The 22543-nt window shown below is 46.0% G+C and overlaps 1 long non-coding RNA gene across 1 annotated transcript; it reads left to right on the top strand.

Moving 5' to 3' along the window:
* The first annotated feature begins 13640 nt into the window (after positions 1-13640).
* LOC120968882 (uncharacterized) lies at positions 13641-16035 on the top strand. Its single transcript, XR_005763205.2, has 2 exons — positions 13641-13849; positions 13922-16035. It is a non-coding gene; the product is annotated as an uncharacterized lncRNA (long non-coding RNA).
* Positions 16036-22543: the final 6508 nt, after the last annotated feature.

Here is a 22543-nt window from a genome sequence, read left to right on the forward strand (position 1 = left end):
AGCACGGAACTAGATTACGGGTCAAGATCAAAGGAACATCACTCCTCTCTTTTAAACCTTGTAAGGTGCAATGATACGCTAAGACAATTGTGTATAAAATTGAAAAGAGTAATAGACATTGGCTGCAAACCATGCAGTTCAAGGCACAAGTCAGAGTAAGTAGTAGTTAAAAGGCATGAGGATTAAGGACTTACAACAGCGGCTTTGACTGGTGTAGTCATGCCCTTCTTCTTGCTGGTGTGACAGTCTTTGAAGATTTCCACAACATTTGGTTCAGGTACTTTTTGGTCCTTGCGGGCTTTCCTTTGCATTTCGAACAAGTCAATATAGATCTGATAATATGGTATAGCGAAAAGAGTGAAACAGCAGCTAATTACAAGAGCCTCGCAGTGTGCAATATAGCTACGAGATCCTGTCGTCTGTTGGAATTTCACTTTCGTACGGTTGGCCTTGTTCTTTGAACAGTTCACCTACAAGAAGATAGATTTGTGTGGCACATGCGTAAATAGGACTTCAACATGTGATCTGATCACATATATATAATGTACCTGATACTTCGGATCAGACCAGTGTTTAACAAGGCCCCTCCAGTCTTCATCCGATATATTTCCACTGGAGATGTTTGGGAAAGTTCACTGTTAGCCTTGCCTTCAAAGTGAGTTTTCCTCAAGTTATACCGATACTATCGCAGAGCATACTTGAAAACATGGGTGCAAGCTTGTCTGGTTGCATCATCTTGGCTATCCAACTTGAACCTCATATGTTGAAAATTATGGGAGTCTCATTATCAGCAACCTAGAAAGTATGGGACAGAGCAAGACGATATTACTAGTTTCCATACATAACCATACTTACAGATAAATGGTCGAGGAAGGTGTTGAACTGGGTTTCGTCTTTGTCATTCCTGTACTGAATCCATGTTGGGAGGATACGTACATGACACCTAACGGCAACCGCTGCCTCTGATACTAACTTGGCTGACTCTGTAGCATCACGTGGCCTTTTTAAACCTGCCTCAAAACGGATCTCCATTCTTCCTCCTCTAGATTTAGTTAACCTATCGAGCATTATCCCTGATGTTTGTTTCCTCTTGCGCCTAGGTGCTAGTCCAACAACGAACATAGGAAGTGTTAGTGTACATCAAACTGTGAGACTACATATAAAGAAGCATGCAACTATAACTTGACTCCAGCAACTACCTTCTTGCTGTTGAAGCTCACAAGGTTCATCTGATATTGCCAACTCGTCTTGTGTCAAGAGTGCTTGGGAAGTAGTGTCAGGTGGCAAGGGAGCTTGGGAACGTGCTGCTAGCTCAGTTGACGCACGAGTAAGTCGTGCAGCTGGTAGTACCGTGGTAGGTGTTGCAAGAACTAGGGCTGTCTCTGCTTGTTTGGTGGCAGCTATTTGTTTCTGTTTGGCTTTTTTTGCAACTCGTGTAGCATGGGATGCCGTGTTTGTAGAATTTTCCGCTGGACTTTGACCTTCTATTGCACCATCAGTACCAGCAGAATCTGCAGGATTCATCCGCTTCTCATTCCCTGCCATTCTGTGTTTCTTCCTCTTTGTCTGTGCCATGTTAAGTCAAGCCGACAAGAAAAACAAATAACAATTTAGTTCTTCAGAACAAATTGATGCGTGATGCAGACGAACTGAACTTTGATGTTAGACAACCACATGATAGGAGGATGTAATATGTATGAAAAACAGGACGGAAGAGATAACCAGAACTATGATGTGTAAACTAAGAAGAAGACATTTCACCAAATTAGAAGCAATGCAATGGAAGGTAGACACCATATGAAAGATGCTACAAATATCGCTCTGCCAAGTTAACAGTGTCTCATCATAAATGGCGTTTAAACAAATGTGAAGCAGTACAAGAAATAAATCATATGCAAGATGCAAACAACATCACACTACCATGTTAGAGGTCTCTCATCATTAGTGCCATTGCATATTCACAGCTTATGATGTGTAAACTAAGGAGAAGGCATTTCAACAAATTAGAAGCAATGAAAGCTAGACACCATATGAAAGATGCAACGAATATCACTCTACCAAGTTAAAACTGTCTCGTCATAAGTGCCATTTCAACAAATTAGTAGTACAAGCTAGAAAAGAATGTGAGATGTAACCTATATCACACTCCGAAGTCAAACGTGTCTTATGATAAGTGATTGTTGCAGGTTACACAACAGTAGTAATTTGATGTAAGAACATGGTGTGATAGACAGATATTGTATGTTCTAGAAACAGGAACATGTGTCTTATTCAAGTATAATGTGTAAAGTAAGCAGATGGAATTCAACAAAATTAGAAGCAATACAAGCTAGACATCACACATAACATGCAACCACATATAACAGTGCCAAGTTAGAGGGAGCACCGGTGATGCTGCACTAGGGGAGACGTGCTCATCATAAACACAGCTTTGTTGAGTGTCTATGCATGTGTTGTCTTGGAAATCATCTTGGGGGTGTGGAGGAGTAGAAACTATAGAGGCCCTCCGTTCGGAAGGAGCACCTTTATCCGCTGCCTTGCTAACTTCCTTCCGCTTTATTGATTTTGAATTGTCAAGTAAAACCGACAAGAAAAAGCAATAAAATTCTCTCTTCAGAACTCATTCATGCATGATACTGACAATCACTACTTTGATGTAAGGCAAACACATGATACCAGGATGGAATATGTACGAAAAACAGGACGACATGGCATGTTCACAACTGTTTGTGTAAACTAAGCAGAAACCATTCCAGCAAATAAGAAGCAATGCAAGCTAGACACCACATGAAAGATGCAACCAATATGACTCTGCCAAGTTAAAAGCGTCCCATCATAAATGGAATTTCAACAAATTAGAAGCAGCGCATGCTATAAATCATATGAAAGATGCAACTAATATCGCATTGCATATACTAAAGGTGTCTCATCATGTTGATTGATGCGGGATACAAAAAAACAATAGTTTTATGTAAGGACATGCTTAATAGATAGATGTACTATGTACTAAATACAGGAAGGCATGTCACATTAACAGGTATAATGTATAAGCTAAGCAGACTAGCACATGCAGTTTAACCAGATTGGAAGAATTACAATCTAGACACCATATGCAACATGCAACCACATATCACGCTGCCAAGTTAGAGCAAGCACCTGCGATGCTAGTGTAGGGGAAATGTTGTAATCAACTACAGAGCTACATTCACTATCTTCATCTAGCATTTCTGTTTCTTGAGAATCATGTCGGGAGGCTGACGCTGCATTCTTTAAATGAGGAGTAGTTCCCTTGCCTGCCTGCCTCGTCATAAATGATTGAGGAGGGATACACAAGAACATTAGTTTGATGTAAGAACATGGTTAATACATAGATGTACTAGTATGTACCAAAAACAGAAAGGCATGTCATATTCAAAGGTATAATGTGTAAGCTAAGCAGATGCAATTTAACCAAATTGGAAGCAATACAAGCTAGACATCCGGCTGGAGTGGTGAGCATGATCATCTAGGACCTAAGAGCCTGGTGGGAGGCGGGCTGCTTCGCCACCATCGCAGCTTTTTAGTTGGCTTCCAGGTGATGCCTATCTTTGCTGGGCTTGTCACCGGCTCGGCCAGTGCCCTGACTAGCTATTTGTCTTCTGGTGCTCAAGGGATGGTGGTTCATGTAAAAAAATATCTTTCCTTATCTTACCGACTTCAGCCTTTCGAATACAAGCTAGACACCATATGGAACATGCAACCACATATGACACCGCGAAGTTAAAGCAAGCACCTGGGATGGTGGTTCATTGCGAGCGAGGTCATCAACTCCAGAGCTACGTTTACCGTCTCCATCTGCTGACACTGCACCCTTTATAGCGCTGTAACGTGTCTTGCCTACCCGCATACGAAGCTGGAGCGACTTCTCTCTTTTCTTTTTGGCTTCTCTCATGGCAGCAGAGTCTGAAATACCCTTGCATAAAAACACAATAGTGAGAGTAAGGGTGAAGTGTGTGCAGAACTAGTGCACTGTAAAAGTAGCAGATAGCAGGTGGCTGAAAAATAAATGACAGGAGACATATGATAGCTCTACAACATTGCATGGCAAACAAAATTAGATTCTACTCCGTATGATTTTGTAATATATGAGCACAGGAAATGCAGGTACTCCTCCAGCACACCACCACATGTGGTCATATCTAAGATAACAGTCGATTGAAAATAAATAGGTCAGTCGATTTTTTAATGAACCGTCCGATCTATAAGGAACGGGCAGATGGCCTTCGTCTACCTCCCGCCAGTCACTGTTGACGATCTTTCTCGAATCGCCAGCGACCACCGGCCCAGACCCCTGCCTCCGCCGCCCCGCCCTCCCATCGACCTCACACCACCGCCGTGCTTGGCAGCGCCCCCAGGCCATCCCTTTAATCCCGGCCGACCTCCAGATCGGGCGCCAGTAGCTCTAGGCCGCACACGCCCCTAAGATAAACACCAAGGCGCTGCTTCCCCGGTGTAATAGGCGTACTAGCGCCTGTTACACCGGGGAATGCTTCCGTTAATTGGGAATCAACTAGCCAGAAATTGAAATTCAGGGGGGCGACAGACCTCTAGCTAAGGTGAAATAGTATATGAGGAGAAACCTTGTGCATCGCGAGTTACTAGGAACATCTAGTATCAAGAAGAAGCGGTCAACTAGTGTCTTCTGTGGGATGAATACCGTGCAAGCAGAGACGTAAGATTTGCACGAATAAGGGAAGAGGAGTACCTTTTTCGGTTGCCGGTGTGGTCACCTCCACATGTCGCGCCGATCTTCTTCTTTTTACCGGGGAAACCGATGTTCTGGAGGGTGCAGGCTTGGACGAACCCATGGCCAAATTGTTGACTGTGTTGCCATGGCCGTATGTCGGCGGAGGGGAAGCAGATCCGAGGCGGCGAAGGACGGCGTAGCAGGAACAGCTCCGGTGCGGTGGAGGGTGGCGAAGTTGGAGCGGCAGCGGTGAGGCGCAGGACGGCGTGGTTGAACTGGCTCGGGTACAGATGGCTCGGCCTCGGCTTCAACTAGTAGCTGTGGAGGGCGTTGCGGTTGAGGTTGCGGTGGACGACGACGTCGGGGTATCGGCTCCGGCGTGATGGAGGAGGGCGGCGGTTGATGGGTGGGATGGGGTGGCGGACGGAGGACGCCGGGGTTTCGCGGCTGGTGGAGAGGTAGTTTTGGCGCCCACGGAGTACAAATGGGGAATCGGACGGGTGGGGGGGAACCATGTTTCGGTCTGGGACGCGCTTGTTTTTGGCTTTTTTGAACAGAAGATGGGACGCGCTTGTTTGAAATTTGGGGTAAGTACAAACTTTGCCCCCCTCTTAAATTTCGGACCTACTACGGGTCGGGGGTAGGATGGTAATCCCAGGTGTCCCAAATAGTGGGCGGGAGCGATTTCGGCCGCGCGCATGTGTGCTTAGGCGGCCATTGTGTATGAATGTTTTTCGGATGCGGTTGCGTGGCGTCTAGATGAAGCTACAAACCTACCCCGGTTTAGACCTTTGGATGTCGGGCCGGTAGGTTTCACGGGTCGGAGTTATTAGAAAAGTAATTTCCTTGTACTACCAAACATTGGTCTCACGCGGTTTCGGGCGAGTAGAGGCTCTTTTGGCGCTTCGTTCGAAATTTTGAAACACAAGCATTCACGTTTAGAGTATTCTTGAACTATGAGGATTGACCTAAATAGACAACGTTATATTTGACCTTGTATGTTTGAAAACCTCATTAAATTATCCGCTTCTTTTTGAAATTTTGACACTTGAAAATCCTATAACTACGATTATTTTGGAATGGAGGAGCTAAACTTGAATCTATTTTGTACACGACTACATATGCTATTATGTACAAAATCAGAGCAAAGATTGGTGCCCCCATAATTTAGGTATGGTTTACAAATGCCATGATATCAAATTCAAATAATTGAATGGACTTCATGTTGAATTCGATTTTTTTAAACCACCTTAAGTTGAATTCAAATGTATGCTAGTTCATAGGTAGCTATTTATATGTCCATTGTGTAACTTTCGTATGTATAATGTGCTTTACACACACAACATGAACTATACTCACGTTTATATTCGATTGCTAAAGCGATGCATTGTCTGGAGTTCAAAATACTAACTATGTGGATAAATTGTGTCGAATAATAACATAGACATGCTCAAATTCGATAGAATCTAGATGTCTGATGGATCAATGACCGCTCCTTACGCGAATTGCAAATATCATGATCCCATCCTAATATTTGGATACATTTTATATCTTTAATCAATGTGTAGAGCAGTCTTTTACGTGTAGTTTCACTCTCCATCGGTGGTCTCTCACACATGCTCACACACTCTCTCCCGAGGTGTCTTTCTCGCACACATGCTCTAGATATAACCCTCCCTCCCTCTCGTAACCATTTACAACTGTTTTCACTAACCTTTATCACAAGCACTCTTCCTCTCGCAAACATACACACGCACAATCCTCATCGACCCTTTCTATATACATGGACCTGCCTACGTGTCTCATGTACGCACATTATCTTTACGCCTATCTCTCACGCATTGTCTCACACCTCTCTTCCTAATCGACGAGTATGATTCTAGCAGAGCATTCTGTAGGATGCCCCTTAAAGTTAGGTTGGATGAATAGTAATATCAGAGATAAAGGGGTTACCTTAGTCCAAGAACCTAGGGTTACAAATCCTAGCCGGCTTTGTCAGTGGACACAGAGTCCTTCACAATTCTGCTATCTTTGTCTTGTACGACTAGTCATCCATGGGTCTTCCTAAATGCGTCACGGGCCGACCAATGTGGCGCAGGTCGGAACCGAACGAAGGGCCTCACCTCGACCCACCGGACCTTACACGGTGAGACACCCTCTGCCCCCACGTCTCATTATCTTCTCACACCCACACATACCAACACAAACACCACACACACATAAAATTTTTCCTGGTGCCTCTATTCCCTCCCCCCTTGCATATACACACTCAAGGGAATGGAATCTCTTGTCGTGACGTCATATTCGTCTCTCTCTCTAGACCACTCTCATTTCTCGTGCTATCTCTCCCATGCCCCCCGTCGGCCCCTCTATCCATGCCTCTCTCGAATACATAATACACACACATACCTCTCTAGGCCCCGCCAAATGCATCAACTGCACATTCACACATGTTACATCACGTACCCCATTGATCTAAAAAGCCCTCTCTTCACGTTTATTTCACATACAACATTCCTTTTGAATAAAGTGTGGCCAAAAAATTATTTTAGAGTTTCTACATATATACAACATTACAAAGTTATATGGAGGAGTACGAACGTTAATTTGCATTGCATGGTGCCCACAATGATATTTATTCCGCACTATGAATTTGTATATTTTTATACTATATACAAAGTTAGTCATAATAAAGAGAAACGAAGAGCATCTCTCTCTCCATCGCATACCCCCCGTACGCCCCTTTCACGCATGCACACAAAACTATCTCCAGGTCCTCTAAAAGTAAGCCCCCAGAAAATTCACGCATGTTTCATCTTTCTCTCACGATATATGCAATGACGATCATTGTATTTGAAGCGAAAGCACGATACGTACATTGGACTTCAGAATCCACTCATTACGGTCACCATTTACGTTTAGTGGTTATTATACAGTCACGAGCTCACCGTACAACTCTGTATTTGCTCATGGCATGACTAGTTGACCAGTTAAATGCTCCACGTGGCACCTCTAGTGTTGCATCACATTATCTCACTACCATGGTGCCCACCTGTCGACTTGTATCTACTCTACATCTACACTCTTATAAAATACATAAAATACACTCTTATAAAAAACAGAGTTGGTGATGATGGTGTGCCTGCCATCCTGCAATATAGGCCGTCCGATTTATATCTGACGGATAGGAAAGAAACTATGGCAATTTTGCAAAAAGGTACCCACACACCTCTCCACATTTGCAAATAAGGCCTTCCCTCGTTCATCCTTTTCTCTCACAAGATAAACAAGTCATACAAATGCATCTTGATGTTACGTGCAACGCATGGGCATCTTGCTAGTAAGAATGAAAACAAACGACAAAAAAATATTTGGACGGTGGTTCGAAGTCATGACCGCGGGCACAACAGACAGGGTGGCCTTGTATTGGTATGCTGAGCCGTCTGTTTTAACACACAGGAGCTGGTGTGGTGATTATACACACACGCACGCATGCACACGAACTGCATCCACGCAACACTTACACAAACACATGCACCCACGCACGCACGCAACACTCACACGTACACACGCAGCCACGCACGCACGCAACACTCACACGCACACACGCAACACTCACACGCACACACGCACGCATGCATGCACACACCAGTACACCACACAACCAACACACACTCTCACGCTCAAGTGCTCAACCTACATGTGCATGCGCACACATCAGGCCCTGACAGACACATACACAACCAGGTGATTCCCGCGCACGGGTTGGAGCCTTGTCGCGCCTGCGTAAATTTGTGTTTATCTGACCTTTTGCCTATGCGAACTGACAGGTGGGACCCACAAGGAACATGGTCAATTTAACTAGTCAACATGGCGCCACGCAGACTATTTGGCCGGTCAACAGAGTGCAATCCGATGCTGAACTGTGAGCAAGTGACCGTATAATCACCGCAAAACGTATATAGTGACTGTAATCAGCTTATTCTAAAGTTCGGTGACCGTATTACGCTTTTCTCTCTATAGGCCCTCCAAAACTACATCTCTACATGTTCTCGCATGTTACATCTAACAACTATGCAATACAGCACTACTACTACACTCTAACACAATAAATCATATGTGTTTTTAGTTTTACTAGATATCATATTGTTACTTATAATTATTCAGTTTGCATACATTAAAATTAAAATTGCCTTTGAAATGTATGGCCAGTATCATCTACCGCGCGGGAAAAATCCCGCCCTTTCCTATTTAATCGGGTTTGTATTGATGGATCGTGCGAAACAACAAAACTATAGTACTATACAGTACTACAAGTGACAGTTCACTGGGCCGTCGTGTCGTCTACTCCTCCGTCGTAAGAGTGGAGCGCTCGCTTTCATAAATCTTCTAGTCCCTTTCGCCGACATGTGGGACATCAAGCTACCGGGTCCACGTGCCATACCGGAATACAGTGCAGAGCAGCTGGGGTGAAGCACCCCAGTCATGGCGCCGGCGTAGTAATGAGCAATGAGGCGTCAAATCACAAAGCTGCACCTTTCCCGCACTTAAGTTGGAGGGACGAAGCAACCATCATTTCACTCGTTGCTGAATCCGCTTCTCCCTCATCTTCTTCAACTTAACCACGTGTTGCTTCTGCCGTTGTTCTGCCTCATGTGGGACACGGATCGGCTTGGTAAAGCACTGACACATGGGACCGCATGTTAGCAAACCGCCAGGACAACGTCCTCCGAAAATAAGAAGCCTAATCCTAGACTTACAAAGGGCTACGTAGCTGCTACGTATACTTTCCATCTAATCTATATATGCCCCCCTGATTTTCAGGTGGGGTGGGCCTAATCCTCTCCTTTAATCCAATCAAATAGTCCCACATCACATCAGTTCGTAACTTTACGTAAACCATTACGTGGATGTAGCATTGCTCAAATAAGAAACCTCCCCCGCCATCCGCGCGGCAAAATCACCTCCTTTTTACTAATCTTGATTCTATAATTTTTTAGATCAATATAATTGAGATTTGTATAGATAGCACACAGGAGCAAAACCAAGTGGTACGGTTAAGGGCATCCACAATGTGTAGCCAAATGTGAAAATAGCTTTTGGCATCGTGGGAACCATTGTGGACGGTGTTGCCAAAGCCAAAAAGATGGAACCGAAGCTCCCTGATTGATTGATTGAAGGAATAGAAAAATGCAACGTCTCTCCTCTTTCTCCCATGCTTGGACGCCTGTAGTACAATATAGAGCACAGAGTCTACTCCCCTGTCCCTTCTATCACAAATCATAAAGCAGTGAGGCGTCAAATCACAAAAGCACGGACGAAGCAACCATCATTTCACTCTTCGCTGACTCTGCTTCTCCATCGTCTTCTTCGAGAAACCATCTCACCGCACTAGTACTCCTAGTAGTACTAGTAAAGGACTTCCTGGATGCAAATAAGGCGGTTGTCTCGGCTTGCAGGTGGCACTTGCGAACGACTTACTGTGGTCTCCCTCAATGGTGTTCTCCGTCGAACGCACTTCGCCAAACCACCCAAAAAAAGATATCATCGACGTCACCGCAATGGGGAAGGAAGTCAAATATAGTTACTACCTCCATTTTTTTGTACACAAGGCCAATATATCAAAATTACAATTTGCAAAGGGCCACTAACACTAATCGAGGCAAAATTGATGGGGTTAGCAACGAAGGACATTAATATCCCCTACATGCATGCGGAAGTGAGAAGGTTGGTTTGCATGGCGCTGCATTAATCAAGCGATGAGGAGTGAGATGGTTAGCTCTTTGGTCTTTGGAGAAAAAAATACGCATTAATTGACACGTGAAACGAGTATTTGTATCGATTAAATCCCGCGAAGGAAAACCCCGCCTTTCTTTTTTAACACTAGTACTCCTAGTACGTACGTACTTATCCTGTTTGGGTCTAGGTCTTGCATTGCCAAACTTCGCCACACATTTTTGCCAAGCACGCCTAAAGTTTTCAAAATGAGAAGGAGGTACACTTGCGCACGGCTGTCGCGGTCGCACCGCACCCTCACACGGTCGCTCCTACACGCGGCGGTCGCACCGCACCCTCATACAGTCGCTCCTGCACACCGCAAACCCAACCAAGGGAACGCACCCTCCCTGACACGTGATGTCGCATGTGAACAAACCAAACTCAGCCATCCTATCGCTGACACATAATTTTCGTTCATAGAGTATGTTTATCCAACCGCATGTTGGGGAGTATCCGTACGGCCCGTGCGGTGGTCTGTTGGGGAAGAAGAAGAGGTGAGGAAGAAGGAAAGAAGGGTTAGGAGACGTAGGATATTCATCCAACCGCCTGAAATGGTAGACTGACCCAAGTCAGGCGACTTGCATAACAAATATATGTTTTTACACAGCAAAAGATCCATAAAAACAACAACATAAAGAAAAACTATCACTGCTCGCGGAAAGAGACGGCCTCGTCGTCTTTGGCTACCGGCGCGAACCAGCCGTCGCTGCCGACGTGTGTCTCCGTACCGTGGTTGTCCTCGGCCTCCAGCTACTCGTTCAAGCGGAGCGTGCGGGCGCTCTGCACGGACGAGAGCACAGCCCGTTTCAAGTCGAGGACGTCCGGTTCCGCCTACAGGAGGGCCTCGATGGCAGCGGCATCCGCGCGCTCCGCGTCGAGTCGAGCCTCCGCCACCCGGTTTAAGTCCAGGACGTCCGGTTCCGCCTGCAGGAGGGCGTCGATGAGAGCGGCATCCGCGCGCTCTGCATCGAGTCGAGCCTTTGTCGCCCGGTTCAAGTGCAGGACGTCCGGTTCCGCCTGTAGGAGGGCCTCGATGGCAGCGGCATCCGCGCGCTCTGCCTCAAGTTGAGCCTCCGCCGCCCGGTTCACATCCACGACATCCGGTTCCGCCTGCAGGAGAGCCTCGATGGCAGCGGCATGCGCGCGCTCCGCGTCGAGTTGAGCCTGTGCCTCCCGGTCCTCCTTTAGTATCGCCATGTTGAACCGCTGGTCCGCCTGCACCATGGGGGACTCGGACGCCGGCACGAAGTCGACGTCCATCGTCTCATACCCATCGGGGGCCTTCTGCGCCGCAACCTCCGCCATGAACATTGGATCGGCTTCCTCCTCCTCGTAGCTTGGCTCCAGAGAACTCGGGGATTGGCCCGCCGCAAAGCAAGCTTGGGAACGGAGGTCTGTGGCACTGACCGCCACCGCGATTTCTGCGCGGCGCTCTGGCATCAGCATCTTGTAGTAAGTGATCTTGCGGCGCACCATGGCTTTCCGGCAAACTAGGGGATGCTTGATGCGGGCTAGGGGATCGAAAGGTGGGGGAATGGGCTGGAGATTTGGTGTGGTTTTAGGGCAGTGGCTGGCGTAGGCCGAGCAGCGAAGGTTCTGGTGTGAATAGTGGTTCCGGTGACGACCGGCCAATCGGTTTTGACTGTACATCGCTCTTGTCACGTTCGCGTTGCAGCCCGGCACGCTGGACCCTCCACGTCGCTCACCGAATGGAACACGCTTTGTCTTGCGTTTTCGCTCGCTTGTGGGACCGCAGTTGAGAGCAAACCGACGTCCCTCCCCCTCCCCCGCCCGCGTCATTTATTATACCACCACTCCCTCCGTTTTATGCGGAGTAAATAAAAACAGAGGGAGTATACTACAGATGAGGATCCCCTGACGTGGCCGAACCCATTGAGTAACTGACATGCGGGGCCTAGCAAGCATGGGGTCCGACAGTAAGTGACCGAAAGGGAGGGTAAGGCAGGGATACCTACGTCAGAGGATGCACTTCCACTATACTACTTTGACCAAATGTTAGAGTAATAATATATGACATGCAACTTACACAAATGTTAGAGTAATAATATATGACATGCAACTTACACAAAGCATATAGGGTCTAATGCGTTTTTCGAGGCTAACTTTGACCAAATGTTAGAGTAATAATATATGACATGCAACTTACACAAAGCATACGGTCAAATTCGTATGTGAAAGGAGTTTCCAATGATATAATTTTCACATTATACATCTCATGTACTATTAATCTTGTCAATAGTCAAATTGGAAACCATCTCGAGTACAAATCTAGGAGTACGTACGAATCTAACAATATTGATTGGGCGTTGTTGAATGTTGATACCTTTTTGATCAAAGTAGAGATACTTTGACTACACATAAAACTTATATGTAAACTAGAAAGGATTGGGGGAGTATATTGTATGTTCAAAAACGAAACGAACATTGAATACCCTTTATATATGATTTGCGGATGCTATGATCACCGGTTCAAAATTTTGAATCCACCTTAGGTATCACGTGCCCCCACTCGTTCCCTCTCGATTTCATCTCGGGGCCGGAGATCTATTAAAAGAGGACTAGGGTGGGTACATGCGAATGATACTCGGCGGAATGTTCAAATGAGGCATGCGGGAGGATGGACTCGACTGGAGGGCGACATGATCGATGGAGAAGAGGGTTGGAGAGGAATGAGAAATAAGCAAACGCCACATGATTATACTTGAACGGCTCAAATAAACAATAAGTTGTCTCGCTTGGCCTACATAGTGAAAGGCCTAATGCGCAACGCGGAGCACTGACGCTCGAATATGGCCGGGAAAACAGGGAAACCGACATGTGGGGCACACCCGTCGGGACGACGTAGCGCAAACTAGTCCAATGGAGGAGCTGGCCCACGACCTCCTCGCCACCGGCAACCGTTCATGTGGGTCGTTGGGGCCAACAACGGGGCGTAGCTCCAGCACCGCCTCTGGACACGGCGACCGCGGTGAGCGACACGCTCATATCGTCGCTAGACACGGTCGGTTTCAGTCACTACAACAAGAACATACATACACCAACGCATCGTTAGCAACAGACAGACAACATGTGTTGTTGGGCTGTGGCCTCAACCTCTGCCACCTCCCCACGAATAGCTAACCTCCCCCCTTTGCTAAAAAAAAGCTAACCTCCTCCCCTTCCTCCACTAAAAAAGGAGCTAACCTCCTCTCCGTACCCACCCACTCCTCACCTTCCTCTCCGCCTCCATAATCATCTCCTCTCCATCCTCAGCACACCACCGTCTTGGTTGGTTTTCCAATTAAACGTGGATCAAGTTTCCCATCCTGTTTATCCTGGAGCAAGGTACTGAGATGCAGGGTCGTGAAAGGAACAAGAAACGCCAGCGGAAGCCCCTCACCCAAATCTTTCTCGCAGGAAATTTTGGATTTGATTTCCATGGTACCTGGTGGTGCCACCGGTGGCCATGATCTGGGGCGACGGCGAGGACATCTTGAACAGTGGCCTATCAAAGTTTGAGATCCGGGCCAGATTCGTGTCTGGTACGCCGTCCGCAACGTCGCCGTGAAGATGGTGTGCCAGTTCAAGCGCAGCCTTCGAGGTCTCTCTCCTCCTCCGCCACCAAAACATCATCACCATACCTACTGTAATACTCCTCTTTTCTCAGTCCAACATTTTCTCAGCCACCATCTTCATCGATCAGATCCACCAGAGTGGCCTGGCGAATGCGTCCACGTTTCTCTGTTGGATCCTCTAGTTCTTAGTCTATTTATTATTTCAGTATCTGCACTAGGATTTTCCTCTATGGTGTTGTGGAGCACGGAAGGCCCAAACATCCGCTTCTCCATTCTAGGAGTTTCAGTTTTAGGGCATGCCTCTTTAATTTGTTTCTATCAGTTCGCCATGTGCAGGTTGTTGCTTCTAAGCTGACTGGTTTACATATATGCGACCATGGATATCTTTGTTAATTCATGAAGAATATCTGCATCCTCTTTTTCTAACAAATTGTTTCTTGTGATGCATTAGATTTTTTTATTTCTTGCTACTATGCAGGTGAGTAATCAATCAGTATTTTCAAGTGAAGTTGATCATCACAGAACCGTTCAATTAGGTACCAATATTATCTAAGATTTATCCTAGCTAGGACCATGTCATCAAAGAGCATTCCATCACATATCAATAGGTCAACACTATTAACATCACCTTATTAGTGTTATGGATGCTCACTAATTTCGCTGACACACTTTGTACTAAAGGAATGAGCCCCACATACACATGTTATCTTGTCCTCTAGGTTCTGTATGTTTCCTGTGTCGTCCCAGTTCTCACCTATTTGGTGTCCGCATCATCAGTAGCCAATTACACCAATACCATCCAGCTGGTTACACTTCCAGCCCTCCACCATGATAGGTTTTTTGGGTTAGAATTTGGTTTAGGTGTCAATGTGCAGGTCAGGGACGATAGCTCCTTGATGGGCAGTAGCGGTGTTAGGTGCGGCTCCCTGATCTGCGACAGTGGCTCGGCTGCTCTGTGCTGAATATCATGCAAGATGCAATAGTTAGAAGTTATACTGATATATGGTGTACTTGCAGCTACTGATTTAGTACTGTTAACTGTTTGGCAAAGGAGGTAAAGTTCTGCATGTACGGGTACTAGGCAAATCAAAATGATTAACTTCCTGGATCTTTTTTCTGCAATTCCCATCTCATTTAGCAATGTACTTGAAACTGATTGCAGAGTATTCTACTTTGCACCAATTTTTTGGTTCAAACAACACTAATTGTTACTGAAAAAAGCAGTTTGCAAATTAGGATAGTAATCATTTACGTGAAATATTGAACCATGTCCCTTGACAATGTTTGTTTATTTCTTAAATATATTTTCAGCATACTAACATCACTTTCTCATTATTTTAGACTAACTCAGAGTTCATATTCAGTATACAATAAATTAGAAAATGAGATGAACAATTTGGGCTTGTGACCAGTGTATGAATAATGATGTATTGACGACTCGCAACCAGTCTACATTGTGTTTTGTAAGTCTAGAACTTAATTTTGTTTGTCCAATTCACTAATTATTGGCTTATGGAAGTTAAAAAAAAATCCGACCGAGCAAACTTAATGTTAGCATACATATATTGTACATGTTTCTGGTCTTCTAAATTACAAATTCTTTTGTTAAATCTGCAGGTTACAGAAACTAGATATATAATCTGCGTACAGAGCTACTATGGTGCCCCTCGTTTATATTTTTACTCCTCTATTAACCTGATTTTTTTATTTTAATTTACTCACCTCATTTTGTTGTTGTTGTGGATTGCAAGATAAGTTGACGATTCGCGGCTAAGATGTTGATTGCAAGGTCGAGAAAGAGGCTACTACTAGATAATTAGAATGTCATCTCCAGGGCCAATGTTTCAAACCTTGTTGTAGATTGCAAGGTCTAAAATTGGGCTACTACTAGATAGTTTTACATTTTGTAATCTTTGGATCACGATCTTTGTTTTGCAACACAATCGATTTAATATATGAGTCTTTCTGTTTATTATATTGTGGCTCCTATTCACTATCGGTGTTGACCTAATAATTCTGGATGGAATAAAGAAAATGCCATTAATTGTTCATACCACCTAACAAACTTCAATTTGAAATTCTTCCTTGAAAAAAAAGTTCCATTTGAAAATCTTTTTGTGCATGGTAGACAACAACGCATGTGGTGTGTTGTTAAGCTCTAGATCTATGTGTTGCTATCTTACAACACATCTACATGTCGTTTACCAACGCATGCATATACGTTGTTGTAGACCCTTGCAACGCCACCAACGACAACGCTTTCTAATCCGTTGGTGTAGACCTTAGCAACGAATATATGGACATACAACAACACATCGATGCGTTGCTAAAGGGGGGTTCTTGTTGTAGTGAGTGTGCCGAGGGTGGCGTTAGTGCCGTGGCACGACCAACGGTATGTTTGGTTTGTGCCCAAGGTTGCCCCATCAAAGCATTGGGTAGCCAAAATTTTGGTTGAGGTATTGGTTGCCCATGATTTGGCCGACATTGGCAAGAAAAATGAACTAGAGTTGGTTAGAGTTCATTGGCATGCCAAAGAAATGGCAACCATCCAAACAAAGACCAATCTTTGGGTCATGACCAAAATTTTGGTTGAGGTATTGGTTGCCCATGATTTGGCCGACATTGGCAAGAAAAATGAACTAGAGTTGGCTAGAGTTCATTGGCATGCCAAAAAAATGGCAACCATCCAAACAAAGACCAATCTTTGGGTCATGACCAAAATTTTGGTAAGGTGCACTTTGGCCACAATCCAAACACACCCCAACACCCGGCTCGTCGAGGATGCACGGGGCGCCGCGACGCGTCCGCGGAGTGGTGTAGCGCGGCCAACTGCATCCTCTGGACCTGAGACCATGCTGGGTCGTCTTGCTTTTTCAATGACATGCGGGGATCGCACGTGAGCAAAGGGCATCTCCAACGTTGCCACGACCGCAGCTGACTACCCTGGCACACCAAAACCCTCGTCCCTCGCGCCGTCGCGCGGTGCGTTCCCAGCCGGCGCCAGCTGCCCGCATTCATCCGTCCGTTCGTATGTCGTCATTAAGAGGCTCGGTGCCCGAGGAACCAACTCCGGCGACTTAATGACGCACCCGGACGCTTGGCCTCACCGGAATGTGCTACTTAAAGCGGCAACGCCCAGCTAACCTCCACACCATAGCACATCGTCCTCCTACCTGGCACCACATCCGCCATGACCGCAAGTGCGAACGCTCTGCGGGAGAGCTTGTCTTCGGGGATGAAGCTTGAGGTCGTCGCCCTCGCTCAAGTCGCCTCTCGCGACGCAATATCGGCGTAGCCGGACGCGGACGCGACCGCACAAGCGGTGGCCACGCTGGCGGCCGACGACGGAAGCACCGTCAGCCACGCGTCGTACTTGCCGCCGTCCAACGTCCGGCACCGCCGAGGTCGGGGACTCCTCCGAGGATGAGTAGGGCATGGGAGGCGGCAGGGCATGGTGTGCCAACTGGCCGGTTCGTATCCCGTGTTCTACTCTTCCTCGCCGGAGATCGCACCTTCACTTCACGGGTCTTGAACCCCGCCCCCGTACATCGAGATCGCAAATGGAGGACGTCGGTCGCCGCCGTAGAATAGGTTTAGGGTCGGGTTTCTTTTATTTTTCTGTCCTATAAAAGTTCAAAATGTAATGAAAATCTGCCGTGTTTGCATTAATCTCGGATGGTGTATATGAACTTTCACAATAATATACATATTGTAGGAGTACTAGCAAGATGCCCGTGCATTGCACGAAAGATCAAGATCTTGTGGGAGAAAAGGATGAACGAGGGAAAGCCTTATCTGCATATGTGGAGAGGACTGCGGGTAAATTGTCATAGTTTCCTTCCTATCCGTTAGATATAGATCGGACGGCCTATATTGCATGATGACAGGCACACCATCATCACCAACTCTGCTTTTTATTGAACCGAGACAAATCTAACATGCGAAGTAAAATAAACACATAGGGTCTATACATACACAAATTATCTTAGGCACTCCAATAGTACGTCCACTACACATTCACGCATTTCACATCTTTCTACATCTACGGGAACCTATGAAAGGGTTAACGTAAATTGCCTCTCTCTCTCCTCCCCTGATTTTCATGGTGGTGGGCCCCTCCCTCCCCCCAATCTACAATCAACAGCTCACACGTTTCACATTACGTTAATTACGTAACTGGGATTACGTAGGTGTAGCATTACTCGTCCTAAAAAACCCAACTAAGCCAACCTCCCAGCATATCGCGCGGGAAAAGACCCGGCCGCGCCGTTTTAGTCGGGATTACCGGATTACTAGTAGTAGTATCGATGGATCGCGCGAAGCAACAAATTTTTTTGAGGGGGCGAAGCACCTAGTTTAAAAGGAAAAAAGGCGGTACACTCACAACACTCCTGTCGCGGTCGCATTGCACCCCACACACGTTCGGTCCTGCACACGGCTCACGCAAACGGAACGCGCTCCGGCTTGCCTCTTCACTGACACGCGGGACTGCACTTGGAGAAACCGACCATGCGCCAAACTCCCCCCGCCCACCGCGCGAAAATCCTCCCCCCCACACCCAAAAATTCCCCCCAAATCCGATTCAACCGCCCTTCGGCCAACTAGCCAATAATATTCCCCAAACCCCCTCCCCCCTGTCCCCTCCACTCCATTCGCTCCGCCAAAGCCGCCCTCCCCGCCGTGCCGATACGTCGGCGCCGCGGTTCGACGATCCTCTCGCTCCCACAGTACGCTCTCGTAGACTGTCGTCCTCTAGCAGCGCCGCCACCTCTGGCTACGTTCTTGTGGAGGCGCACGGCGGTCAGCGCCGCCACCGCTGGCGATGTTCGTGTGGAGACGCACGTCAGTCAGCTTCTCCCACGGTACGCGCATTCTAGACTGAGGCCCCGTTCATGTCGGTGTAGTGCTGAATGTTAGCTGATAGACGCTGTTAATCTCACTGTTTGCCGAAGTAGTTTACTGTCAATATGCGCTGCTTAAGAAGCTTCCTTGCCCTGTTCTGCACTCAATCTGCTTAGCTGAGATGGCATGCCAAGGCCGATTAGTTGCTAAAATATCCTGCCATATATTTATTGTGACGTAGATTGCCATGGTCTAGTAGCCAATCTGTTAGGTGAAATAGCTCTACACCATTTTATACTCGATCTTTGTTGCTGCGATGGCCTTCGATAGTTCGATGGCTGTGTGCTCGGCCTCATTGACTGCTGAAACAGCCTGCCATAATTTGGCACTCAAATCTGTTTGCTGAATTAGCTTTACATATATTTCGTTACTTAGATCTGCTCATCCAAATATCTTGCCATAGCTTTAGACATCGACCTAGGTATCTTTTTTCTGGACTTCATAAAAAAGCATATATGTTTTTCCTGTAATATCTAGTAGAAGAACTAATTTGTATGTCTAACAGATGGACAGGACTTGGATAACTTCTGCTCGAAGATTCTCCGCTGCATATGTCGAGGGGGTTGAAAACTTCATGGACTCTATCAGAGCTGAGTACGGTGGTCCGAAATCAGATGTGCTCTACCCGTGTAGCAGTTGTATGAATTCAGTTACAAGACCCCAGTCAACTGTGCAAAATCATCTACACTTGTATGGGATGTCGGTCACATATACTAGGTGGGTTCATCATGGTGAAGCTGTGAACGTCAATGTTATTGACTACGTGGAAGCAGCAGATCACCATCTTGATCTGCCTGATGCTCAGGTGGAAGAGGAGGAGGAGGTGGTGGTGGCGGAGCCAGTGAGTTTGACCAACATTGAAACAATGCTACGAAATGCTCGTGCATTCCATGAACTTTCACCTGCAGAAGAAAAATGGTGGGCCCGCATGTTGGAACAATGCAACGTTGCCGTCACCCCAGGAAATAAGCTGTCAGTATTCTCAGCTATGGTCACCTTTCTTCAGGTGAAGACATCCGAGCGGATGACCAACAAATCATTCGATGCGATGTTGGCTACTTTCCACGAATCTTTCCCAGATGCGTCTGAGCTGCCACACACCTACAGTAAAATGAAGAATTTCCTTCGTGTAGTTGGAATTGGATATGATATGATCCATGTTTGTAAGAATAATTGTGTTCTGTTCCGAAAGGATTATGCCAACTTAAGTGAATGCCCGAAATGCAAATCATCAAGATGGAAAGATGGCGATGCTGTGAAGAGGATTCCTCATAATGTTCTGAGACATTTTCCAATTATACCAAGATTGCAGAGGTTGTTTCATGATGCTGAAACAAGAGAGGATTTACTGTGGCATTCTAGGAACCAGGAGTACAGAGATCAGAATGTAATGAGCCATCCATCTCATGGTAGTGAGTGGAAAAGCTTCAATGATAAACACAAAGAGTTTGCTGCTGACCCGAGACACATTAGACTTGGCTTAGCTTCAGATGGATTTAACCCATTTGGCCACCAGAGCGCCACATATAGCATGTGGCTAGTGCTTGTTATCCCTTACAACATGCCTCCAAATGTCTGCACCAAAGAATCAAACTACATGATGGCCTTGCTCATCCCAGGTCCAAAAAGTCCTGGAAAGGATTTTGATTTGTTCATGGAGCCTCTTGTGGAGGAACTTCAACAGCTATGGAAGGGTGTTCTCACTCGAGACCTATATAGCAGCCCACCAGCTAATTTCTTTCTACGTGCTGTTATAATTTGGTGCATCCATGATTATCCGGCTTTGGGCACTATGTCAGGGCGAACGACACATGGTTACAATGCATGTGTTCGCTGTGACAGGAATCCGCTGTCATACGCAATACTTAGCAAGATCTATTACATTGGACACCGCCGTTTCCTTGCCAAGGACAAGCCGCATCCTAGAAAATACCGAAGACATGTGTTCAATGCAAAGCATGAAAACCGTGATGCGCCAAAGAGGCTCACCGCCGATGAGTTGCAAGTGGAATTAGAGAAGGTCAGGCATATTACACCAGGAAACCATCCTGGTAATGGTAGCGGGAAAAGGAAGCGTGGCAGGGTAGAAGAGAGATTATTGTTTACCCGCAGGTCCACTTTGTGGGACTTGGAGTATTGGAAAGATTTGGATCTGCGGCATAATCTTGATGTGATGCACATCGAGAAAAATATATGTGACAGCATTATCGGCACACTTCTTAATATTGAAGGCAAGACGAAAGATACCTTAAAATCTAGGATTGATTTGACACACCTGGGTATCAGAAAGGATTTGCAGGTGCAAGATGAAGGTAAACCATGGGATATGGCACCAGCTGTGTATGTCTTGGACAAGGTAAAAAGAAAAGAATTCTGCAAGGTCCTGCCACGTGTGAGATTCCCACATGGATTTGCTTCCAACCCTGAAAGGAGAGTCAGTGCAGATGGAAACAAGGTACAAGGGTTGAAAACTCATGACTGCCACGTCCTACTTCAAAGGGTTTTACCTGTTATTCTTAGAGGATTGGGCCGCCCTGACTTATATAGAGCAGTTGCAGAGTTGGGACAATTCTTCAGGGAACTCTGCAGTAGGAATATCAGGATAGATGCTTTGGAGCATCTTAGAGACAAGATACCAACTATCCTATGCGACCTTGAGAAGATATATCCTCCAGCCTTCTTTGATGTGATGGTGCATTTGGCTGTTCATCTACCTGATGAGGCACTACTTAGAGGTCCAGTACAGTATGGCTGGATGTACCCTATTGAAAGGCGGCTAGGCACTTTCAAGGGCTATGTTAGGAACAGAGCTAGACCCGAGGGTTCCATTGCAGAGGCCTACATTGCTACAGAAGCGTTGACATTCTGCTCAAAATACATTGAAACAGCTGATCAGCTTAGCAAAGAGGTGGGTGAAGACAATCCCGGGCTCAATGTTTTCGATTATTCTGTTCGAGTTACAGGGAAGAGTCGACAAGAGGACAAACCTAAAGATTTGGACAAAATGGTTTGGTATGTGTTGAATAACTGTCCTGAGATACTACCTTATATCAAGTAAGTGCAGTACTGCAGCTTATACATCGTAATCTACTAAACTTGCAGCACATTCTTATATATTTAGATGTTTGACGCGATCACTATGTTGTGCAACATCTACAAAGAGGAGTTACTGCCGCAAAATCCAAGAAACATTGACAAACTGGTTATGGCAGGATTTGCGAAATGGTTCAAGAACCATGTAAGCTTTTGAAGTGCACTGTCAGTTTTTTAATATATTGAGTACATAAGATGATCAGCTTTTCTATTTTCTAACCATAGGTTAAGAAGATGCGGGAGGATGGGCAGGCAGTTGATGATGCCCTTTACTCACTAGCAATGGGTCCTGATACTCAGGTAAGACATTATGAATCTTGCGTTGTTGGAGATGTGCGCTACAACACCCTTGCACGAGACGAAGGCAGGAAGACACAAAACAGTGCCATCATGAGCACAGATACGTATGACAAAGAGACAACTGAAATGTATGCTAACATAACAGACATTGTTCAATTGCAGTATATCT

The sequence above is a fragment of the Aegilops tauschii genome, chromosome 7 (genome assembly GCF_002575655.3).
Source record: "Aegilops tauschii subsp. strangulata cultivar AL8/78 chromosome 7, Aet v6.0, whole genome shotgun sequence".
Classification (NCBI taxonomy): domain Eukaryota; kingdom Viridiplantae; phylum Streptophyta; class Magnoliopsida; order Poales; family Poaceae; genus Aegilops; species Aegilops tauschii.